The 22401-nt window shown below is 39.5% G+C and overlaps 1 protein-coding gene and 1 long non-coding RNA gene across 4 annotated transcripts in view; both read right to left on the reverse strand.

Moving 5' to 3' along the window:
• The window catches only part of LOC125263285, a 1003076-nt gene that overhangs the window by 502500 nt on the left and 478175 nt on the right, over nt 1–22401 (reverse strand). The gene's annotated exons all lie outside the window — the stretch shown is intronic.
• On the reverse strand, nt 1476–20209 carry LOC125263318. 2 transcript variants are annotated; one of them, XR_007183798.1, is made up of 4 exons: nt 20071–20191; nt 12469–12546; nt 6447–6608; nt 1476–1610 (listed from the first exon to the last, which is right to left on the reverse strand). It is a non-coding gene; the product is annotated as an uncharacterized LOC125263318 (long non-coding RNA). The 2 variants fall into 2 exon arrangements; XR_007183797.1 differs by lacking the exon at nt 12469–12546 and having other exon boundaries at nt 20071–20209.

The raw sequence follows: 22401 nt of genomic DNA on the forward strand, positions 1-22401 counted from the left end.
CAAAGTTAGTGTGTCTGAATATAACAACCGCGGAAACAGAACTAGACAGATGCCTAGTTTTGTCATATCTAACCTCATGACCCTACAACAAGTTGAAGTATCAAGGACTCCAAATTTGCTTTTACCTAGTAACAGAGAATTATACATGTGAAGAACCAATCATATTGGAAAAAAATGGTGCAATTGAATCGTTACCAGTTAATATCAGTTATTTTGCTCTAGTAATACCTTCATACTTTCTCTTCTATCTTTAATTCAATATCTTCCTTCTCTTCTCTCCTCTTCTCTCTATCTTTCCTAACTGCTGCAGCAGTGTGGCTTCCTCTCACAGATCTTCTTTTGAGTCTTGTTACTTATAAATAGCGAGTGAGCTTGTTATCTGAGTCTCTGGACTGAGCTCCTTCTTCACGGACAACAATCCATATGTTTACCATTATTAATCTAGAGTGGATGAACAGGTGAACTTGTGAAATGTAACAAAAGATGGTGAGACTTTTGAATTTCAGAGTGGGAAAGTTTTATTGAAAAACATGCCAATAAATAAACATTGACACCAGCAGATTAATATATAAAGCCATTAAAATAAATCAAGATTATTAAATCATTGAAATAGTTGAGAATGAGAAATGACATCATCATTTACTGTCCCAGTGGGTGAATATGTGCTTGATTTTGTTCAGCTCTTCTAGATCTAATATCATAAACCAGAAGAATGACAGTAGCCATGCCCACCAGTGCAGAGAGGACCAATCGGATCACAGCTTCAGTAGAACCACAAGACTGGACAGAGTCTGAGGAATAAAAACATCAAACTGAGATCAGATCAGTCAATAAACACTAATATCAGCGCTGACATCAACTAATATCAGCACTGCCGTACCTGAACATGTGTGACAGAGGTGAGTGATGTCCAGATGTTGAGTCTGGTTGCTGATGGGATTGTTCAGCACACAGCTGTAGGTGTTTTTATCCTGATATTCCACCTCCAGAGGTAGAGAGAGACTGATGCTGAGATCAGACACACTGATGCTGGACAATAAACTGTTTCCTTTGTACCAGGAGAGAGTCACATGACTCACATTCACAGCTGAACACACCAATGAACAATTTGATGATGATGATGAACAGTTGGAAGAGTTACTGCTGATGACAGGAACAGGCAGATGAGCTGAAAAACATGAGAGAATAAACAGAAATAGGAACATGTTTAAACATTTGGTAGTGTAGAAGTTAATTTAATAAGAATAATTGAAGGAAAGGACAAATTATCTCACCATAGACAGAAACACTGAATGTTTTTGTTGTCAGTTTCGCTCCATTTAACTCTAGTTGATAATCTCCAGCATGTTCAGTTGTGATGTTTGTGATGGTCAGAGATCCAGTTTGATCGTCCAGCTTCAGTCTGTCTCTGAATCTCTCATCAGTACCATTATATGTGGAGAAGATTTGGTTCTCAATGCTGATTTTAGCTATAAGAGAGTTTTCAGCTCCAAATTTCCACAGTATGTCATCGTCTTCACGTATTTTAGTAACACTGGTGTGTAAAGTGACAGAATCTCCCTCCATCACTGACACTGATTGTATTTCAGTTGTTTCAGCATCAAGTTCACCTGAAGAACAATGAAGAGATTTTCAGATTAAAGCTGCAGTAGGTAACTTTTGTAAAAATGTATTTTTTACATATTTGTTAAACCTGTCATTATGTCCTGACAGTAGAATATGAGACAGATAATCTGTGAAAAAATCAAGCTCCTCTGGCTCCTCCCAGTGGTCCTATTGCCATTTGCAGAAATACACCGCTCCCGGTAAGAACCAACCAATCAGAGTCAGGAGGAGTGTCTTAGCAGTGTCAATCAAGCTCGTGTGGGCGCTGATCACACTCCTGTCATGCAGAGCTATAGTGCACAGCGTGTACAGGCGTTCAAATTCAAGATTACCGGTGTGCTGCAGCTTTGCTTATGGCGGACAAACAGTCCAGTTTCGTACGTATAATACCCCATAAAGTGTGTATCATATGCACGCGAAAAACTCATTTTGGCGTATATATTCTACGAGATTACAAACTCGCATTTTCGATCGGGCTCTATTATGTCATGATATGCAGTTTTAAGATTTTTTCAGGCGAGAATGTGCTGGTTTAAAGCTCAAATTTGTGGTTTATTGATAAATATAGCGCCTTTCTGAAAATTTGATCTGACGTTGTCGGAGTTTTGAGATCCAGGCGATCACCGGACTCTCAGCGCTCATGTACCCAGCCGAGAGCAGCCTTACCTCAGCTAATCCTTCTGACGATTGCCGGTAGCTCCGTTTTGTCTGAGGGCAACGTGACGTTTCATAAATTTATATATGGCTATTTAACTTTTGTATCATACTAAAGCACTGATTTTGTACGCTTGACTGAATTGTTTGCTTTATTTCTTATTGTATATTTTATACCTTTTATAATGGCTATTATTGAACATTAAAACTGACATTTAACACAAAGAGAAGGTTGTGTTTTATGTTAAAGCCTATTTCATTTCATTACAGTGAAGATAATCATAGTATGCACAAATAGTATTACATTTAATATTTTTTAAATGTAAACGAAAAGAGGCAGGGTTGTTTAATATTTCGTTTTGTTATAAACATAAGCATAGCCTACATTGCAGATAATTAATCACTCGTTGCCTGAGGCTATTAATATGTTTTTGTTTGTTTCTTTAAATAAAACGAAAAGAGGCAGAGTGGTTTAATAACAAATTTTGTTTTATTCTTGGCTAAAATATACATACAGAGATAACCGGAGAAGCCAGCGCGAGCTGAGTGACGTTATCAAGTACGCTGCTGTTCCATTTGCAGAATCACCGGACTTGTGTTCTCCCGTCCACAGGAGTTCGTTCTCCGGAGTCGAACTTGCCAAGTCCTAACTACCAAGGACGCGAGTCCGAACTTAGTGAACTTGGTTTTGAGAAACGCCTAGTGTCAAAACTCTAGCCGCATAACATACAGATAAAATGTCACGCACTGTGCAAAGCAACTATTGAAACCTACTAATTCACTGGCTTGTCATGTTGCTGAAATAATGTACTAGCAAACCTTATTTAGCATTACATATCGATAGAATAATTACTTGCATACTGTAATGTTAGTTAACGTTATATTATCATACTAACTATTTATTACTTATAGAAATAGTGCAACATCATATAGTTACATTACATGTATTGCAAAATACGTAATGTTTTGAGAACAAAGTTTGTAGTCAAAGTATGGGCAGGCCATAGTCAACGTAAATCATATTGATGATGTTTCGTCTGTACCAATGAATGTGCCATAACTGTTTATCCGCCTTACTAGCCTGCGCGATCACGGCAGGCTCCGTTGTGATGGGGAGGAGCTGTGGAGGGAGGGCTGTAGCGCAGCATAGATCAAGGGGGAGTGACCTGTGAGTTGTGCTTGTTCAAATTTTCAGGCTAAGTCAAGGTTTTCTAAAAACTCCCTACAGCAGCTTTAAGTGATTAATTGAGTGATAATTGACCATTATTGAAGACACCTGATGATAACAAGCAGAATCACCAAAGGAGAAAAATCACATTTTTTAAGTTACCATCATTGAGGTCAGGGTTTGTTTTAGTTGAGCTCTTGACCATTGACTTTTTAATATTAGATTTTGTTTGGGCAGTTTTAATTGCAATAATACCAACCAGACAAGCAAAGTTAAAAGATGATCAGGGGTTGTTGGTTATATTTTCACATAATTATTTGATCTGAATCACTGAACTCATTTAGAGCCCAATCTCTGAGTTACAGTGAATGAGAATAAAGAAAATTACTCAGACAATTAAGCTCATAATTTATTCATGCAGCAATGCATGATGGGAGGCATGGGATGAATTTTGATTGGTGTCTCCCAGAATGCACTGCAACATGCTTTATGATGGTCACCACTGTTGAGATTCACAGGATGATTCTTGATGTCTGTGTGTTTAAACGAGCTCTGTTTCTTTTTTGAATCCGAACTCTAAAAAAAATATTGTATTGATAAAGTTGATCTTCTGCTGTAGAAACACAGTGCTGCTGTAATCAATAATGTAAATCTAACTCAGAGATTGGGCTCTAAATGAGTTCAGATCAAATAATGATTATGTGAAAACATAACCTATTCCACCTAATCATCTTTTAACTTTCCCACTGAGCAAATTAGGTCCAGAAGACGTCTTTTTGAGGTCTTGTCTCAGGTTGAAAAGACGTCCGCTGAGGGGCCAGAATGAAAGTTTTTATGACGTCTTTTTTGGACGTCTTCTGGACATCCGATATAGACGAACACGCAGAATCACCAAAGGAGAAAAATCACAATTTTTAAGCCACCATCGTGGAGATGAGTGTTTGCTTTAGTTGGGCTCTTGAACCTTGCCTTAATAATATTAGAGTTTGTTTGGGCTGTTAATTGAGTCATAACAGCCAGACAAGTAAAGAGAAATGATCAGGTGGTGTTGGTTATGTTTTCACGTAATCGTTATTTGACCTGAATCACTGAACTCATTTAGAGCCCAATCTGTGAGTTAGATTTACGTTATTGATTACAGCAGAACTGTGATTTTGATTGGTTGCTCCCAGAATGCACTGCAACATGCTTTTTGATGGTCACCACTGTTGAGATTCACAGGATGATCCTTGATGTCTGTGTGTGCCTAAAATAAAAGCTTTTTTTTTTTGTTCAACACCCCTTTTCTGAAATCATTTGAATCATATTGTAAAAGCAGATCCTCTGCTGTAGAATCACAGTGATGCTGTAATCAATAATGTAAATCTAACTCAGAGATTGAGCTCTAAATGAGTTCAGTGATTCAGGTCAAATAATGATTACGTGAAAACATAACCAACACCACTTGATCATTTCTCTTTACTTGTCTGGCTGTTATGACTCAATTAACAGCCCAAACAAACTCTAATATTAATAAGTCAAGGGTCAAGAGCCCAACTAAAGCAAACACTCATCTCCACGATGGTGGCTTAAAAATTGTGATTTTTCTCCTTTGGTGATTCTGCGTGTTCATCTATATCGGATGTCCAGAAGACGTCAAAAAAAGACATCATAAAAACTTTCATTCTGGCTCCTCAGTGGATGTCTTTTCAACCTGAGACAAGACCTCAAAAAGACGTCTTCTGGACCTAATTTGCTCAGTGGGTTGCTTGTCTTGTTAGTTTTAATGCAGTTAAAACTGCCCAAACAAAATCTAATATTAAAAAGTCAAGGGTCAAGAGCTCAACTAAAGCAAACCCTGACCTCGATGATGGTGGCTTAAAAATTGTGATTTTCTCCTTTGGTGATTCTGCTTGTTATCATCAGGTGTCTTCAATAATGCTCAATCATCACTCAATTAATCACTTATTTATCTCATTAATGCTTCAGTGGGTAGAATAAAAATATGGCAGGACTTTTACTCTTTGACCCCTGGATTACCCACCTCTGATTAAAACCAACCAGACCAGCAAAGTTAAAACATGATCAGGTGGTGTTGGTTATGTTTTCATATAATTATTTGATCTGAATCACTGAACTCATTTAGAGCTCAATCTCTGAGTTAGATTTACATTATTGATTACAGCAGCACTGTGATTCTACAGCACAAGATCAGCTTTTACAATACAATTTTTTTTAGAGTTCTGATTAAAAAAACAGCTCCTTTAAACACAGACATCAAGAATCATCCTGTGAATCTCAACAGTGGTGGCCATCATAAAGCATGTTGCAATGCATTCTGGGTGCCACCAATCAAAATTCATCCATGGCTCCCATCATGCATTGTTGCATGAATAAATTATGAGCTGAATTGTCTTAGTAATTTTCTTTATTCTCACTATTTAAATTTTGCTGTTTTTCTGTGACTTTTTAGTAGCTTGTTTTCTAATGTTCAGAGTTGATCTGTTGATCAGAATATGTTGCTTGTCACCATTGTTGAGATTCATACGCTGATTCTTAATGTCTGTGTGCGCTTAGAATATATATGTTTTTTAGTGATAAGGACAACTTTTTTTAAAAAAAAAATTCTGTATTGTAAAAGCTGATCTTGTGCTGTAATCAACAATGTAAATCTAACTCAGAGATTGGGCTCTAAACGAGTTCAGTCATTCAGATCAAATAATGATTATGTGAAAACATAATCAACAACACCTGATCATCTTTGCTTGTCTGGTTGGTTTTAATGCAGTTAAAACTGCCCAAAAAAAATCTAATATTAAAAAGTCAAGGGTCAAGAGCTCAACTAAAGCAAACCCTGACCTCGATGATGGTAACTTAAAAATTGTGATTCTCTCCTTTGGTGATTCTGCTTGTTATCATCAGGTGTCTTCAATAATGCTCAATCATCACTCAATTAATCACTTATTTATCTCATTAATGCTTCAGTGGGTGGAATAAAAATATGGCAGGACTTTTACTCTTTGACCCCTGGATTACCCACCTCTGGTGACAGTCACGCGGATTTGGCGACTTGAATGCGGATCCGCCTAGGAGTCCCCTGCTGTGTGGGCACGAATGTCTAAAATAAAACATCCCTGAGATTGTAGATAGTTCTGTTCAAACTTGTAATCAAAATGAGGTTGAACAGTTAGGCCATATAGTTCTGGAAAAGAGAAGACAACCAAGAACAAAAACAAAGGACAAGGGTTCAAGTTCACCAAGTAAGCATATTGTTATAACATTTATAATAGCCTGTGTTCATTGAGTTTGACAATGTATGTTCATTTGTATATTGAAGCTTGTGTGTAAACAGAGCAGCAGATCTGGAGAGAAGAGCATCAGAGACAAGTGCAGAGAAGAGAAAAAAAGTAAGTACACATTAGTACTTCTAATTAGGGTCAGAAAATATCAGCGAGGCCATCCTCTTGTTTGAGCTTTATAAGATTGTGTAAAACATACAGCGTGTTATAAGAATTGGGGGAGGATTAAAAGAAAAGGCAAAAATCGTATAATATATATTAGGGGTGCAACGGTTCAAATTGCTCACGGTTCGATTCGTATCACGGTTTTAGGGTCACGGTTTCGGTACGGTTCGGTATGTGCTATGTTTAGGGAAAATAGGACTACTGTCAAATAAAAATAAAGAAAATAAGAACAAACAATCAAACTACAAGCAACATCACAAATAAGTACAATAAAGCAAATATTCAAATAAAATAAACAGTGCTTTTCAGGTTTTTCAGGTATCTAAAAGTAGTTTTCAGGTACAGAAAATGGATAAATTAATCAAATATAAAATAACACTGCATATTATCTTTACCGTATAAAATAAATAAAGATGAATCATTATTGAAGTTACAAAAACTATTCAGTCAAGAGCAGTGAGTGATTTCTTTGTTATTTGTTGTTTGATTTAACATTAAATACAGGCAGCAGGAATAGTTTTTTTCCCCCTTTAAGACAAGCACGATCCAGTACATATACTGTTACACATGCGCTGTCTTTCTCGACTAATATATGTTCACTTAAGACATAACCGACTATGTTTGCTAGGATACTCGCTAAGACGGGCATGTTGACATAATTTTTGTATGAATTTGTCCGCTGAAGCGCAAGACTTGAAAGAGAACTCAGTATTTGCGCGCTGACTGAAATAAGCGTGTGCGCGCTTCGGATGAGCGCACACAAATCTTCTCACAGCGTGCGAGTTCTCTTTCGCGTCTTGTTCTTGGATGTTTAAATTATCAAGGATTAAATGAGTTTAGTTTAAACACAGATAGTAACGTGTGCTGTTCACAGCAAAATCCCCAGTGTTAAATGAACACCCAAAGTGTACATATGACTCCATCTTACTGGGTGTTAAAAAGTAACACTGATGCAGTGTTAAAGTTAATGAGATAATTGATTGATGATTGAGTGATGATTGACAATTAGTGGAGACACCTGATGATAATAAGCAGAATCACTGAAGAAACAAGAGAAAAAGAGAGAGACACAACAACTACAACTGACTTCCAGCCATTAAACATTATTACACTTATTATTAACCAGTTTGATTTGATTTCTGTCATACATCAACAAAAGTTCTTACTGAGAATGAACAGATGTTTAGATGTTAATGTTTTAATGAAAGTTTAGTTTGAAGTCACCATGATGGTGAAAAGCATTTCCTTTAGTTGGGCTCTTGACTCTATTTATGAACATCAATTTATTTCTGGCTGCTCCAACTTTGTGTTTGCAAAGCACATTTGTTATGGCCAGAGATACTATGATCTGGGCTGTGTTTCCCAATAGGGCTAAAGTTGATTAATTTAGTTTTACAAAGTTTTGGGAATCACAGTCATAATGGTTGTGTTTGCTCATTGTGAAATGGTTAGAATCATTATTGACATCCAGTATTAGCTGGTGATATAGATGTTATATTGTTTCTTTACAGTAAATCTGTTGAGATCCAGCAGAGCTTTTATAATTTGAATAATTAGAATTTGCTGTGTGCGCTCGGGTGATGACGGCGTAAATGACTGGACATTAGAGCATACGGCACTCGCAGTTAACAGTTTACAAAGAGTGACTGTTTTACCCACGCTTTTTGATTGTCGCTGTTGTAACATTTTGCGCATCCATCGACTGAAACATACATTATCTGAACTCTGTCTGTCTGTTTTCCATGTTGCTATTTTAAACAAACCATATTAACCAATAGATATGTCGTCATTCGAGATGGACCGCGGTGCAAGTGCGTACCGAACCGTAAGTGGAGAACCGTACGGTTCGATTTTTTACAGAGAACCGTTGCACTCCTAATATATATATAATTTCACACATTTATTTTAAGGCCCTTTGTGGGAATCCTATAGTCTAGTCTAGTCTGATTGGACACTGGAAAAACTGAGCTAGTTTTCATTCCATTTGGGTGGGTTTTGAGTTGTCATTGGGCTGGAGATATTTCTTGGACCTGGCAACCCTGCTTGTTGATGACTGTAGCTGTGTCCCAATTCAGGGGCCGCGCACTTCGAAGTGCGTGAAAGGGGTGGGGGTTTGGAGTGGAGGGTTGCCAGGTCTGCGCAACAAAACCATCCCAAAAGTAGCGTAATCACAGCACAAGTGTAAAAGTATCCCAATCCCTGACGTGGCAACAGTGAGCCGAGCGTCGTTACATGGCTATCGGCTGTGTGACAGACAGCTGACAGTTGATGTTTGTGTGTACATTTTAAAGTTTTATTACTTTCTATTGGGTTTTAACACGTTCACTGCCGATGACGACGGGACACTGGACCAAAATATGTATGGTTAAACTATCTTTAGCAAGTTAACCTTGTTTGTTTGTTTTTTTTATGTTATATGAAATGTTAATTTGGAAAATATATACATTAATATTTGTACATTTACTCTGTATTTAAGTCTGAATTTAAAGTACAGTAGTTTAGGATTTTATTCAACTGCACTCCATCTCAGAGACAGATATTGCATTTATGAACTGACTTGGACATCACGGATATTACAGTTTGATTGGTGAAACCGGGGCATTGCTTACATTTATTTGAATTCACACCTGAACTCCTGTCGTCACTGGCGCGCACTGAACTGTGGTATAGTGTAGACCGCAAAGTGTCTTGAGATCGGTGCTTCGTTCCCCTGGGAAACTGAGAGGGTGCACTTGAAGTCGCTCTCGAATTACGTCATCCCTCCTCGCGCCGCGGTGAATCGCACTTCAAAGGTTGCTTTTTTCCCCGTTTTCTCAAGAACAGAATACAGTGCATAAAAATGTGTCGATATAAATATTATTTAAATGTCACTTTGTCAATGAAACAGCCTAATTTCTGTACAGTTTTTTTAAGTTAAGTTAGCAAATGCATAAATTGTATACATATATTTGTAATGTAATTTATTAATTTATTTATTCATATAAATGAGTCATTTCTGTTAAACATTTTTTTTGTGAAAATAAAAGAGAATTGTTCATTGTTTATTTCTTTTATGCAACTTGATGCAAAAATGTAATTTTAAATGAAAAATTTTACGTAGGCCTATATAATATTTTTTTCATCATGTAAATTAAATGTTTTTACATTAAATACATCGTTCTAAAGCTACATTACATAAAGTACCTTTTACAACTATATACAACAGAACTTAGATTTAACATCAGAAAAATAGCATCACATTTTAAATCATCACACAGCAAAATGCCCAGTGTTAAATGAACACCCAAAGTGTACATATGACTCCATCTTGTCGGGTGTTAAAAAGTAACACTGAAGCAGTGTTAAAGTTAATGAGATAATTGATTGATGATTGAGTGATGATTGACAATTAGTGGAGACACCTGATGATAATAAGCAGAATCACTGAAGAAACAACAAGAGAAAAAGAGAGAGACACAACAACTACAACTGACTTCCAGCCATTAAACATTATTACACTTATTATTAACCAGTTTGATTTGATTTCTGTCATACATCAACAAAAGTTCTTACTGAGAATGAACAGATGTTTAGATGTTAATGTTTGAATGAAAGTTTAGTTTGAAGTCACCATGATGGTGAAAAGCATTTCCTTTAGTTGGGCTCTTGACTCTCTTTATTAACATTAATTTATCTCTGGCTGTTCCAACTTTGTGTTTGTAAAGCACATTTGTTATAGTCAGAGAAACTATGATCTATACTGTGTTTCCCAATAGTGCTGTAAGCCAAAGGTTATCAGTTTAGGTTTACAATGCTTTGGGAATCACAGTCATAACGGTTGTGTTTTCTCATTGTGAAATGGTCAGATTCATTGGTGACATCCAGTATTAACTGGTCATATAGATGTTAAATTATTTCTTTACAGTAAATCTGTTGAGATCCAGCAGAGCTCTTACAATCTGAAAAGTTTTTATTTTTAAACACACACAGACATCAAGAATCAGCATATGACCCTCAACAATGGTGACAATCAAACAAAGTGCTTCATGTTGCAGTGCATGATGGGAGCCACCAATCAAAACTCATCCATGGCTCCCATCATGCATTGCTGCATGAATAAATTATGCAGCTGAATTGTCCTGTAATTTTCATAGATTGTTCATGTTTGCTTTATTTTTCTGTTGTTTTGTTGTGACAGTAGCTTGTTCTGTGATGTTCAGAGTCGATCTGTTTGTCAGTATTTTGTATTTATTTATCGTCACCGTTCTTGAGAATCAGATGCTGATTCTTGATGTCTGTGTGTTTAAACACTGAAGCTTCAGTGCATAATGTATTATTCTTAAAAAAAAGAGAAAAAAAAGGTCTTCCTGCTGTTGGATCTCAAGCTGTAAACTCACATGACTACAATCATTAACACTAAAGCTACACATCAAGCACACAGTCAGAGATTTAGACTTTAAATGACAACTGGCTTAATTCAACATTCATAAAATTATATTGTGACCAGATCCTTTTTTCTCTGACTATAACAAATGTGCTTTACAAACACAAAGTTGGAGCAGCCAGAGAAAATTAATAATAAAAGGTAAAGAGTCAAGAGCCCAACTAAAGCAAACGCTGACCTCTTTCATGGTGACTTGAAATAAAACATTCCATAAATCATTAATTAACACCTTTTTTCTCTCTTTCCTTCAGTGATTCTGCTTATTATCATCAGGTGTCTCCACTAATTGTCAATCATCACTCAATCATCAATCAATTATCAATCAATTATCTCATTAACTTTAACACTGCTTCAGTGTTACTTTTTAACTCCCAGTAAGATGGAGTCATATGTACACTTTAGGTGTTCATTTAACACTGGGCATTTTGCTGTGCAGTATATAAAATAGAACAAAACATATAATATTTGTGTACACTTTCATTCGGCTGAGAAGGCAGACGCTGGTAGAGCGTATTATATAAATATATAAAAATCAGAAATATTTGAACATACTAAAACAGATCTATGGTCCATTCAAATTTTGGCTTGGTGATCATAGCTTTAAAATTCTCGCCTGTTAGAAATAGTCATGCTCAGCAGGTATATTTTAAGATGTCAGTGCAAGTTTATTTTAGTTAAAACAACTGAACATTTCATTTAACATAACAACAAACAAGGTTAACTAGTCCCGTTGTCTTCGGCAGTGAAGCATGTCAAAATCCCATAAAGTCATAAATGCACACAAACATAAGCTGTCTGTCATACAGCCGTTAGCCATGTAACGACGCTCGGCTCATTGTTGCCACGTCTGGAATTAGGATACTTTTACACTTTGCTGTGATTACGCTACTTTTGGGATGGTTTTGTTGCGCAGACCTGGCAACCCTCCAGACCAAAACCCCACCCTTTCATGCACTTCGAAGTGCGCGGCCCCTGAATTGGGTGTCAGCTATTGTGTGTCTGAATGATGGCACCTCGCTGAAATGAGCTTATGTAGGGTGGGATGTCTGCAAGCCTACATGTCTAACAATGGTCAAGTAAAAACACACAATGAAAAATACAAACGATAAACACATTTTTGTTAAATGTAAATTGATTAGATGAGAGAGACAATAACATAAGATTAAATGTCTTACCTTGATTGATTAAATACCAGAGCAATAAGGACAAACTAAGCAGAAGCTCCTCTTTTTCCACTTTTTTCTCCACTTCTCCTACAAAAATCATTGCAGTTTTTGATACACAATAGCGCTCTGGTCTCCCTCTATGAGGTTCCATTTGTGCCAAAATTATGTCGACATGCTGTCCGTCTATGCTATGTGTCGTCTCCGCTTACTCCTGTCATCGGTCCTTGTCGTTTGACTTTGTCGTCTTGCGTGTCAATGCTGCATGTGTTATGACTATGTGTCGTCTTCCATGTCGTTGCTATGCATCGTTTCCCTCTGTCGTTACTATGTGTCGTCTTCCATGTCGTTGCTATGCATCGTTTCCCTCTGTCGTTACTATGTGTCGTCTTCCATGTCGTTGCTATGCGTCGTTACTATGTGTCGTCTTCCATGTCGTTACTATGCGTCGTTACCCTCTGTCATTACTATGTGTCGTCTTCCATGTCGTTACTATGTGTCATCTTCCATGTCGTTACTATGTGTCGTCTTCAAATGTCGTTACTATGTGTCGTCTTCCATGTCGTTGCTATGCGTCGTTACCCTCTGTCGTTACTATGTGTCGTCTTCCATGTCGTTGCTATGCGTCGTTACCCTCTGTCATTACTGTGTAGTCTTCCATGTCGCTACTGTGTCGTCTTCCATGTAGTTGCTATGCGTTGTTACCCTCTGTCTTTACTATGTGTCGTCTTCCATGTCGTTGCTGTGTGTCGTCTTCCATGTCGTTGCTATGCGTCGATACCCTCTGTCATTACTGTGTCGTCTTCCATGTCGTTGCTGTGTGTCGTCTTCCATGTAGTTGCTATGCGTCGATACCCTCTGTCTTTACTATGTGTCGTCTTCCATGTCGTTGCTATACGTCGTTACCCTCTGTCATTACTGTGTCGTCTTCCATGTCGTTACTGTGTGTCGTCTTCCATGTCGTTGCTATGCGTCGATACCCTCTGTCATTACTGTGTCGTCTTCCATGTCGTTACTGTGTGTCGTCTTCCATGTCGTTGCTATGCGTCGATACCCTCTGTCATTACTGTGTCGTCTTCCATGTCGTTACTGTGTGTCGTCTTCCATGTCGTTGCTATGCGTCGATACCCTCTGTCATTACTGTGTCGTCTTCCATGTCGTTACTGTGTGTCGTCTTCCATGTCGTTGCTATGCGTCGATACCCTCTGTCATTACTGTGTCGTCTTCCATGTCGTTACTGTGTGTCGTCTTCCATGTCGTTGCTATGCGTCGATACCCTCTGTCATTACTGTGTCGTCTTCCATGTCGTTACTGTGTGTCGTCTTCCATGTCGTTGCTATGCGTCGATACCCTCTGTCATTACTGTGTCGTCTTCCATGTCGTTACTGTGTGTCGTCTTCCATGTCGTTGCTATGCGTCGTTACCTGTCTCTGTGTGTCTTCATGTCGTTACTGTGTGTCGTCTTCCATGTCGTTACTGTGTGTCGTCTTCCATGTCGTTGCTTTGCGTCGTTACCCTCTGTCATTACTGTGTCGTCTTCCATGTCGTTACTGTGTGTCGTCTTCCATGTCGTTGCTATGCGTCGTTACCCCTGTCATTACTGTGTCGTCTTCCATGTCGTTACATGTCGTTGTCGTCTTCTGTCATTACTGTGTCGTCTTCCATGTCGTTACTGTGTGTCGTCTTCCATGTCGTTACTTGTGTGTCGTCTTCCATGTCGTTGCTATGCGTCGTTATGCGTCGTCTCTGTCATGTCGTTACTGTGTCGTCTTCGTTGCTATGTCGTTACCCTCTGTCATTACTGTGTCGTCTTCCATGTCGTTGCTATGCGTCGTTACCCTCTGTCATTACTGTGTCGTCTTCCATGTCGTTACTGTGTGTCGTCTTCCATGTCGTTGCTATGCGTCGTTACCTGTCTCTGTCATTACTGTGTCGTCTTCCATGTCGTTACTGTGTGTCGTCTTCCATGTCGTTGCTATGCGTCGTTACCCTCTGTCATTACTGTGTCGTCTTCCATGTCGTTACTGTGTGTCGTCTTCCATGTCGTTGCTATGCGTCGTTACCCTCTGTCATTACTGTGTCGTCTTCCATGTCGTTACTGTGTGTCGTCTTCCATGTCGTTGCTATGCGTCGTTACCCTCTGTCATTACTGTGTCGTCTTCCATGTCGTTACTGTGTGTCGTCTTCCATGTCGTTGCTATGCGTCGTTACCCTCTGTCATTACTGTGTCGTCTTCCATGTCGTTACTGTGTGTCGTCTTCCATGTCGTTGCTATGCGTCGTTACCCTCTGTCATTACTGTGTCGTCTTCCATGTCGTTACTGTGTGTCGTCTTCCATGTCGTTGCTATGCGTCGTTACCCTCTGTTCATTACTGTGTCGTCTTCCATGTCGTTGCTATGCGTCGTTACCTCTGTCATTACTGTGTCGTCTTCCATGTCGTTGTGTGTCTCTTCCATGCGTCGATACCCTCTGTCATTACTGTGTCGTCTTCCATGTCGTTACTGTGTGTCGTCTTCCATGTCGTTGCTATGCGTCGTTACCCTCTGTCATTACTGTGTCGTCTTCCATGTCGTTACTGTGTGTCGTCTTCCATGTCGTTGCTATGCGTCGTTACCCTCTGTCATTACTGTGTCGTCTTCCATGTCGTTACTGTGTGTCGTCTTCCATGTCGTTACTTGTGTGTCGTCTTCCATGTCGTTGCTATGCGTCGTTACCCTCTGTCATTACTGTGTCGTCTTCCATGTCGTTACTGTGTGTCGTCTTCCATGTCGTTGCTATGCGTCGTTACCCTCTGTCATTACTGTGTCGTCTTCCATGTCGTTACTGTGTGTCGTCTTCCATGTCGTTACTTGTGTGTCTTCCATGTCGTTCCGTCTTCCATGTCGTTGCTATGCGTCGTTACCCTCTGTCATTACTGTGTCGTCTTCCATGTCGTTGTGTGTCTCTTCCATGCGTCGTTACCCTCTGTCATTACTGTGTCGTCTTCCATGTCGTTACTGTGTGTCGTCTTCCATGTCGTTGCTATGCGTCGATACCCTCTGTCATTACTGTGTCGTCTTCCATGTCGTTACTGTGTGTCGTCTTCCATGTCGTTGCTATGCGTCGATACCCTCTGTCATTACTGTGTCGTCTTCCATGTCGTTACTGTGTGTCGTCTTCCATGTCGTTGCTATGCGTCGTACCCTCTGTCATTACTGTGTCGTCTTCCATGTCGTTACTGTGTGTCGTCTTCCATGTCGTTGCTATGCGTCGTTACCCTCTGTCATTACTGTGTCGTCTTCCATGTCGTTACTGTGTGTCGTCTTCCATGTCGTTGCTATGCGTCGATTACCCTCTGTCATTACTGTGTCGTCTTCCATGTCGTTACTGTGTGTCGTCTTCCATGTCGTTACTTGTGTGTCGTCTTCCATGTCGTTGCTATGCGTCGTTACCCTCTGTCATTACTGTGTCGTCTTCCATGTCGTTACTGTGTGTCGTCTTCCATGTCGTTGCTATGCGTCGTGTCATTACTGTGTCGTCTTCCATGTCGTTACTGTGTGTCTCTTCCATGTCGTTGCTATGCGTCGTACCCTCTGTCATTACTGTGTCGTCTTCCATGTCGTTGCTATGCGTCGTTACCCTCTGTCATTACTGTGTCGTCTTCCATGTCGTTACTGTGTGTCGTCTTCCATGTCGTTGCTATGCGTCGTTACCCTCTGTCATTACTGTGTCGTCTTCCATGTCGTTACTGTGTGTCGTCTTCCATGTCGTTGCTATGCGTCGTTACCCTCTGTCATTACTGTGTCGTCTTCCATGTCGTTACTTGTGTGTCGTCTTCCATGTCGTTGCTATGCGTCGTTACCCTCTGTCATTACTGTGTCGTCTTCCATGTCGTTATTACTGTGTGTCGTCTTCCATGTCGTTGCTATGCGTCGTTACCCTCTGTCATTACTGTGTCGTCTTCCATGTCGTTAGTTACTGTGTGTCGTCTTCCATGTCGTTGCTATGCGTCGTTACCCTCTGTCATTACTGTGTCGTCTTCCATGTCGTTGCTATGCGTCGTTACCCTCTGTCATTACTGTGTCGTCTTCCATGTCGTTGCTCTTCCATGCGTCGTTACCCTCTGTCATTACTGTGTCGTCTTCCATGTCGTTACTGTGTGTCGTCTTCCATGTCGTTGCTATGCGTCGATACCCTCTGTCATTACTGTGTCGTCTTCCATGTCGTTACTGTGTGTCGTCTTCCATGTCGTTGCTATGCGTCGATACCCTCTGTCATTACTGTGTCGTCTTCCATGTCGTTACTGTGTGTCGTCTTCCATGTCGTTGCTTTGCGTCGATACCCTCTGTCATTACTGTGTCGTCTTCCATGTCGTTACTGTGTGTCGTCTTCCATGTCGTTGCTATGCGTCGATACCCTCTGTCATTACTGTGTCGTCTTCCATGTCGTTACTGTGTGTCGTCTTCCATGTCGTTGCTATGCGTCGATACCCTCTGTCATTACTGTGTCGTCTTCCATGTCGTTGCTATGCGTCGTTACCCTCTGTCATTACTGTGTCGTCTTCCATGTCGTTACTGTGTGTCGTCTTCTATGTCGTTGCTATGCGTCGTTACCCTCTGTCATTACTGTGTCGTCTTCCATGTCGTTACTGTGTGTCGTCTTCCATGTCGTTGCTATGCGTCGATACCCTCTGTCATTACTGTGTCGTCTTCCATGTCGTTACTGTGTGTCGTCTTCCATGTCGTTACTTGTGTGTCGTCTTCCATGTCGTTGCTATGCGTCGTTACCCTCTGTCATTACTGTGTCGTCTTCCATGTCGTTACTGTGTGTCGTCTTCCATGTCGTTACTTGTGTGTCGTCTTCCATGTCGTTGCTATGCGTCGTTACCCTCTGTCATTACTGTGTCGTCTTCCATGTCGTTGCTATGCGTCGTTACCCTCTGTCATTACTGTGTCGTCTTCCATGTCGTTACTGTGTGTCGTCTTCCATGTCGTTGCTATGCGTCGTTACCCTCTGTCATTACTGTGTCGTCTTCCATGTCGTTACTGTGTGTCGTCTTCCATGTCGTTGCTATGCGTCGTTACCCTCTGTCATTACTGTGTCGTCTTCCATGTCGTTACTTGTGTGTCGTCTTCCATGTCGTTGCTATGCGTCGTTACCCTCTGTCATTACTGTGTCGTCTTCCATGTCATTACTGTGTGTCGTCTTCCATGTCGTTGCTATGCGTCGTTACCCTCTGTCATTACTGTGTCGTCTTCCATGTAGTTACTTGTGTGTCGTCTTCCATGTCGTTGCTATGCGTCGTTACCCTCTGTCATTACTGTGTCGTCTTCCATGTCGTTGCTATGCGTCGTTACCCTCTGTCATTACTGTGTCGTCTTCCATGTCGTTGCTATGCGTCGTTACCCTCTGTCATTACTGTGTCGTCTTCCATGTCGTTACTGTGTGTCGTCTTCCATGTCGTTGCTATGCGTCGATACCCTCTGTCATTACTGTGTCGTCTTCCATGTCGTTACTGTGTGTCGTCTTCCATGTCGTTGCTATGCGTCGATACCCTCTGTCATTACTGTGTCGTCTTCCATGTCGTTACTGTGTGTCGTCTTCCATGTCGTTGCTTTGCGTCGATACCCTCTGTCATTACTGTGTCGTCTTCCATGTCGTTACTGTGTGTCGTCTTCCATGTCGTTGCTATGCGTCGATACCCTCTGTCATTACTGTGTCGTCTTCCATGTCATTACTTTGTGTCGTCTTCCATGTCGTTACTATGCGTCGTTACCCTCTGTCATTACTGTGTCGTCTTCCATGTCGTTAATGTGTGTCGTCTTCCATGTCGTTGCTATGCGTCGATACCCTCTGTCATTACTGTGTCGTCTTCCATGTCGTTGCTATGCGTCGTCAGAGGTGGGTAATCCAGGGGTCAAAGAGTAAAAGTCCTGCCATATTTTTTATTCCACCCACTGAAGCATTAATGAGATAAATAAGTGATCACAATCACAATTTTTAAGATACCATCATCGAGGTCAGGGTTTGTTTTAGTTGAGCTCTTGACCCTTGACTGTTTAATATTAGATTTTGTTTGGGCAGTTTTAACTGCATTAAAACCAAACAGACAAGCAAAGTTAAAAGATGATTAGGTGTTGGTTATGTTTTTACATAATCATTATTTGATCTGAATCACTGAACTCATTTAGAGCCCAATCTCTGAGTTAGATTCACGTTCACATTATTAATTACAGCAGCACTGTGATTCTACAGCACAAGATCAGCTTTTACAATCCTATTTTTATTTTTTTAGAGTTCTGATTTTAAAAAAAATAGCGCTCATTTAAACACACAAACATCAAGAATCATTCTGTGAATCTCAACAGTGGCGGCCATCATAAAGCATGTTGCAGTGCATTTTGGGAGCCACCAATCAAAATTCATCCATGGCTCCCATCATGCATTGCTGTATGAATAAATTATGAGCTAAATTGTCTTAGTAATTTCATTTATTCTTACTATTAAAATTTTGCTGTTTTTCTGTGACTTTTTAGTAGCTTGTTTTCTAATGTTCAGAGTTGATCTGTTGATCAGAATATGTTGCTTGTCACCGTTGTTGAGATTCACAGGCTGATACTTGATGTCTGTGTGTGCCTAAAATATATATATATTTTTTTTTTGTGATAAGGACACCTTTTTTTAAAAAAAATTCTGTATTGTATAAGCTGATCTTCTGCAGAGTCACAGTGCTGCTATAATCAATAATGTAAATCTAACTCAGATTGAGCTCTAAATGAGTTCAGTGATTCAGATCAAATAATGATTTTGAGAAAACATAACCAACACCACCTGATCATCTTTTAACTTTGTTTGTCTGGTTGGTTTTAACGCAGTTAAAACTGCCCAAACAAATTCTAATATTAAAAAGGCAAGGGTCAAGAGCTCAACTAAAACAAACCCTGACCTCGATGATGGTAACTTAAAAATTGTGATTTTCTCCTTTGGTGATTCTGCTTGTTATCATCAGGTGTCTTCAATAATGCTCAATCATCACTCAATTTATCACTTAATTATCTCATTAATGCTTCAGTGGATGAGATAAAAATATGGCAGGACTTTTACTTTCTGATCCCTGGAATGTCCACCTCTGCACATAGCATAGACGGACAGCATGTCGACATAATTTTGGCACAAATGGAACCTCATACCCCTCTACATCCAGCGTCGACGCCAAAGAGAAAGTATGCTGTATTAAAACCATCACACTATACATGTCCACTTTGTTTGTTTTGTTTGGTTTTTTTTATCACAAACATATTTCACTTCCATTCATCGACAATAAGGAATTATGAAATAATTCGTTGATCGAAAGAGAGATAAACAAATGTCCAAGAAAAATTAAAGAGAACCTATTTCTCCACTTTTTTCCTCAGTCAAATATGAATGTCTGATTCATAAAAGTGTCGTTTTTCTGCTTCACGCGGTTGTTTCACTAGTGAAATAATCTGGTAACGTAGCGTGGTGTGTGTCTAAATGATCACAGCTCAAAACACACACTGCAAAATACAAATAATAGATAAAAAGGGAAAAAATATAAAAAGTTCTGTCGAATATAAATCGATCAGATAAGAGACAGTAACATAATGTCTTACCATGATTGACTGAACACAAGAGCAAAAAGGGCAAAATAATTAGAGGTTTCATTTTCGTCACTTCTACTAAAAACATCACCGCAGCTTTTGATACACAATATTGCTCTGGTCCTCCTCTGCGTCAACGCCAATGAGAAAGCAATATTTTAGGATGACTCGGCTAGTACTGCAGCGCGATGACGCACTGACGCTTCGTCACGTTCTTTAACCCTTTGACGCGTACGATCACATAAATAGTGCAAATAGTTGATAAGATTTTGTAAGGTTTACGATGTTTTTTTTGGAAGGCGTCCCCTAAACGCAGTCCTCGATTGTGTCATCGCGCACGGTGTCTATAAATAACAATAAATGTTCACATTGTTTTATCACTAACACATTTCACTTCCATTCAGAGGTGTAAAGTCCAGGGGTCAGAAAGTAAAAGTTCTGCCATATTTTTCATTCCACTCACTGAAGCAGTGTTAAAGTTAATGAGATAATTAAGTGATTAATTGAGTGATGATTGACCATTATTGAAGACACCTGATGATAACAAGCAGAATCGCCAAAGGAGAAAATCACAATTTTTAAGCCACCATCGTGGAGATGAGGGTTTGCTTTAGTTGAACTCTTGACCATTGATTCTTAATATTAGACTTGTTTGAGCTGTTAACTGAGTTGTAACAGCCAGGCAAGTAAAGAGAATAGTGATTGGAAGTTCAGTTCTTTTGGACAGTTCTTTTACGCTCTGACATAATGACGTCGTCTATGGCGGGCCGGGTTGAAAAAACAAGTGATTCAAATATATAAAGTTAGTAATCATAACATCAGTCAACTAAAACATTATAATCTAAAGCGTTTCTTACAATTTAGTTTTGCATCTAAAGCATCCAAACACATATACAGGCAGTGATGTGCAAACAAAGTTTTACAGTTATAAAGTGAATAAATTAGTCTTCATCATGATCCTCTTACATTATGATTAAATAAACTTACGTTTCGCCATATTGGCCCCTCATTCGAGTCCTCTCATAGCATCAGTTGTCCTAGTTAACCGGTGCTGTGATGTTATACTGTTTGGTAGCTTCAGATCACAAGCTGAATCACGCATGCGCAGTATCATCAGCTCACTGGTTCTCAAATCGGACACGTCCGAAAGAAGCGGTTCTTCGGTTGTGTACTGATGATCCAAAAACCGTTGCAACCGATTCTACCCGAGAACGAGATTGAGATTCGAGAACCGCGAGAGCAATTCAAAAGGAGTCGCTTGTTTGCTCTCGCTGTAGTTTGATTACGTCATTTTTTATCTTTATATCACCTTGTTTAGAAATTAAAGCTGTCCATGGATTATTTATGAAACAAATAAATGTTTTGATAAATCTAATTGTTTTCACTCTTTAAAAAAAATAACTTGAAAGCACAACTGCACAACTTTAACTATATTGCTTTTTAAATAATATTAATATAGAAAAATGAATTTGTTGAACTATTTCTGAACATTAGTTTGATCTGTGTACAAAATATTATGTTCATGTGGGCATGTAGTTTATTATGTACAGTATTTTATGCTATTAATCTGCTATGGTGTATTTGGAAAAGCACAATAAACGTTATATTTTCAGTATGTTTTATATTAATACACTGTCCGATGTTCAACAACTTGACTAACGTGCTTTCGTTCACTTGAAAAGTTAAACGCATGCGCAGTATCATCAGCTCACCGGTTCTCAAATCGGACATATCCGAAAGAAGCGGTTCTCGGTTGTGTACTGATGATCCGAAAACCGTTGCAACCGGTTCTTGACTCGAGAACGAGAACGGTGACAGGCCGTGTATGTTCGTTCGTGTGCGCCACGCATGCGCACTCATATCAGCTGCTCTGCAGCTCGTGCTCATCATCATCAGTTCTCTCTTTACAGCAGGTTAAGGCACTGTACTGTTGGAGTAACTGAATAACTCAGGGATGTTGGTTTATTTCGAGAGGTAGTGTCAGGCACGTCAAAAAGTGAGTAACTTTAGTAATTTGTGGATTCATGTTTGCTTACTGGAGATGCGAACTGTTTGGAACGATTCAGACCGATTTGGTGAACTGGTTCGACTGCTTCACTGAAAAGAACCGGTTAAAAAGAACGATTCGTTCGCGAACCGGACATCACTAGAAGAGAACAGCTGATCAGTTGTTGGTTATATTTTCACATAATTGTAGTTTTCCCTAAATTTATTTAGAGCCCAATCTCTGAGTTTAGACTCACATTATTGATTACAGCAGAACTGTGATTCTACAGCAGAAGATCAGCTTTATCAAAATAATCTGAGGGCTTTTGCAAAAGGTGTTCTGATTAAAAAAAAAAA

The sequence above is a fragment of the Megalobrama amblycephala genome, linkage group LG2 (genome assembly GCF_018812025.1).
Source record: "Megalobrama amblycephala isolate DHTTF-2021 linkage group LG2, ASM1881202v1, whole genome shotgun sequence".
Lineage (NCBI taxonomy): Eukaryota > Metazoa > Chordata > Actinopteri > Cypriniformes > Xenocyprididae > Megalobrama > Megalobrama amblycephala.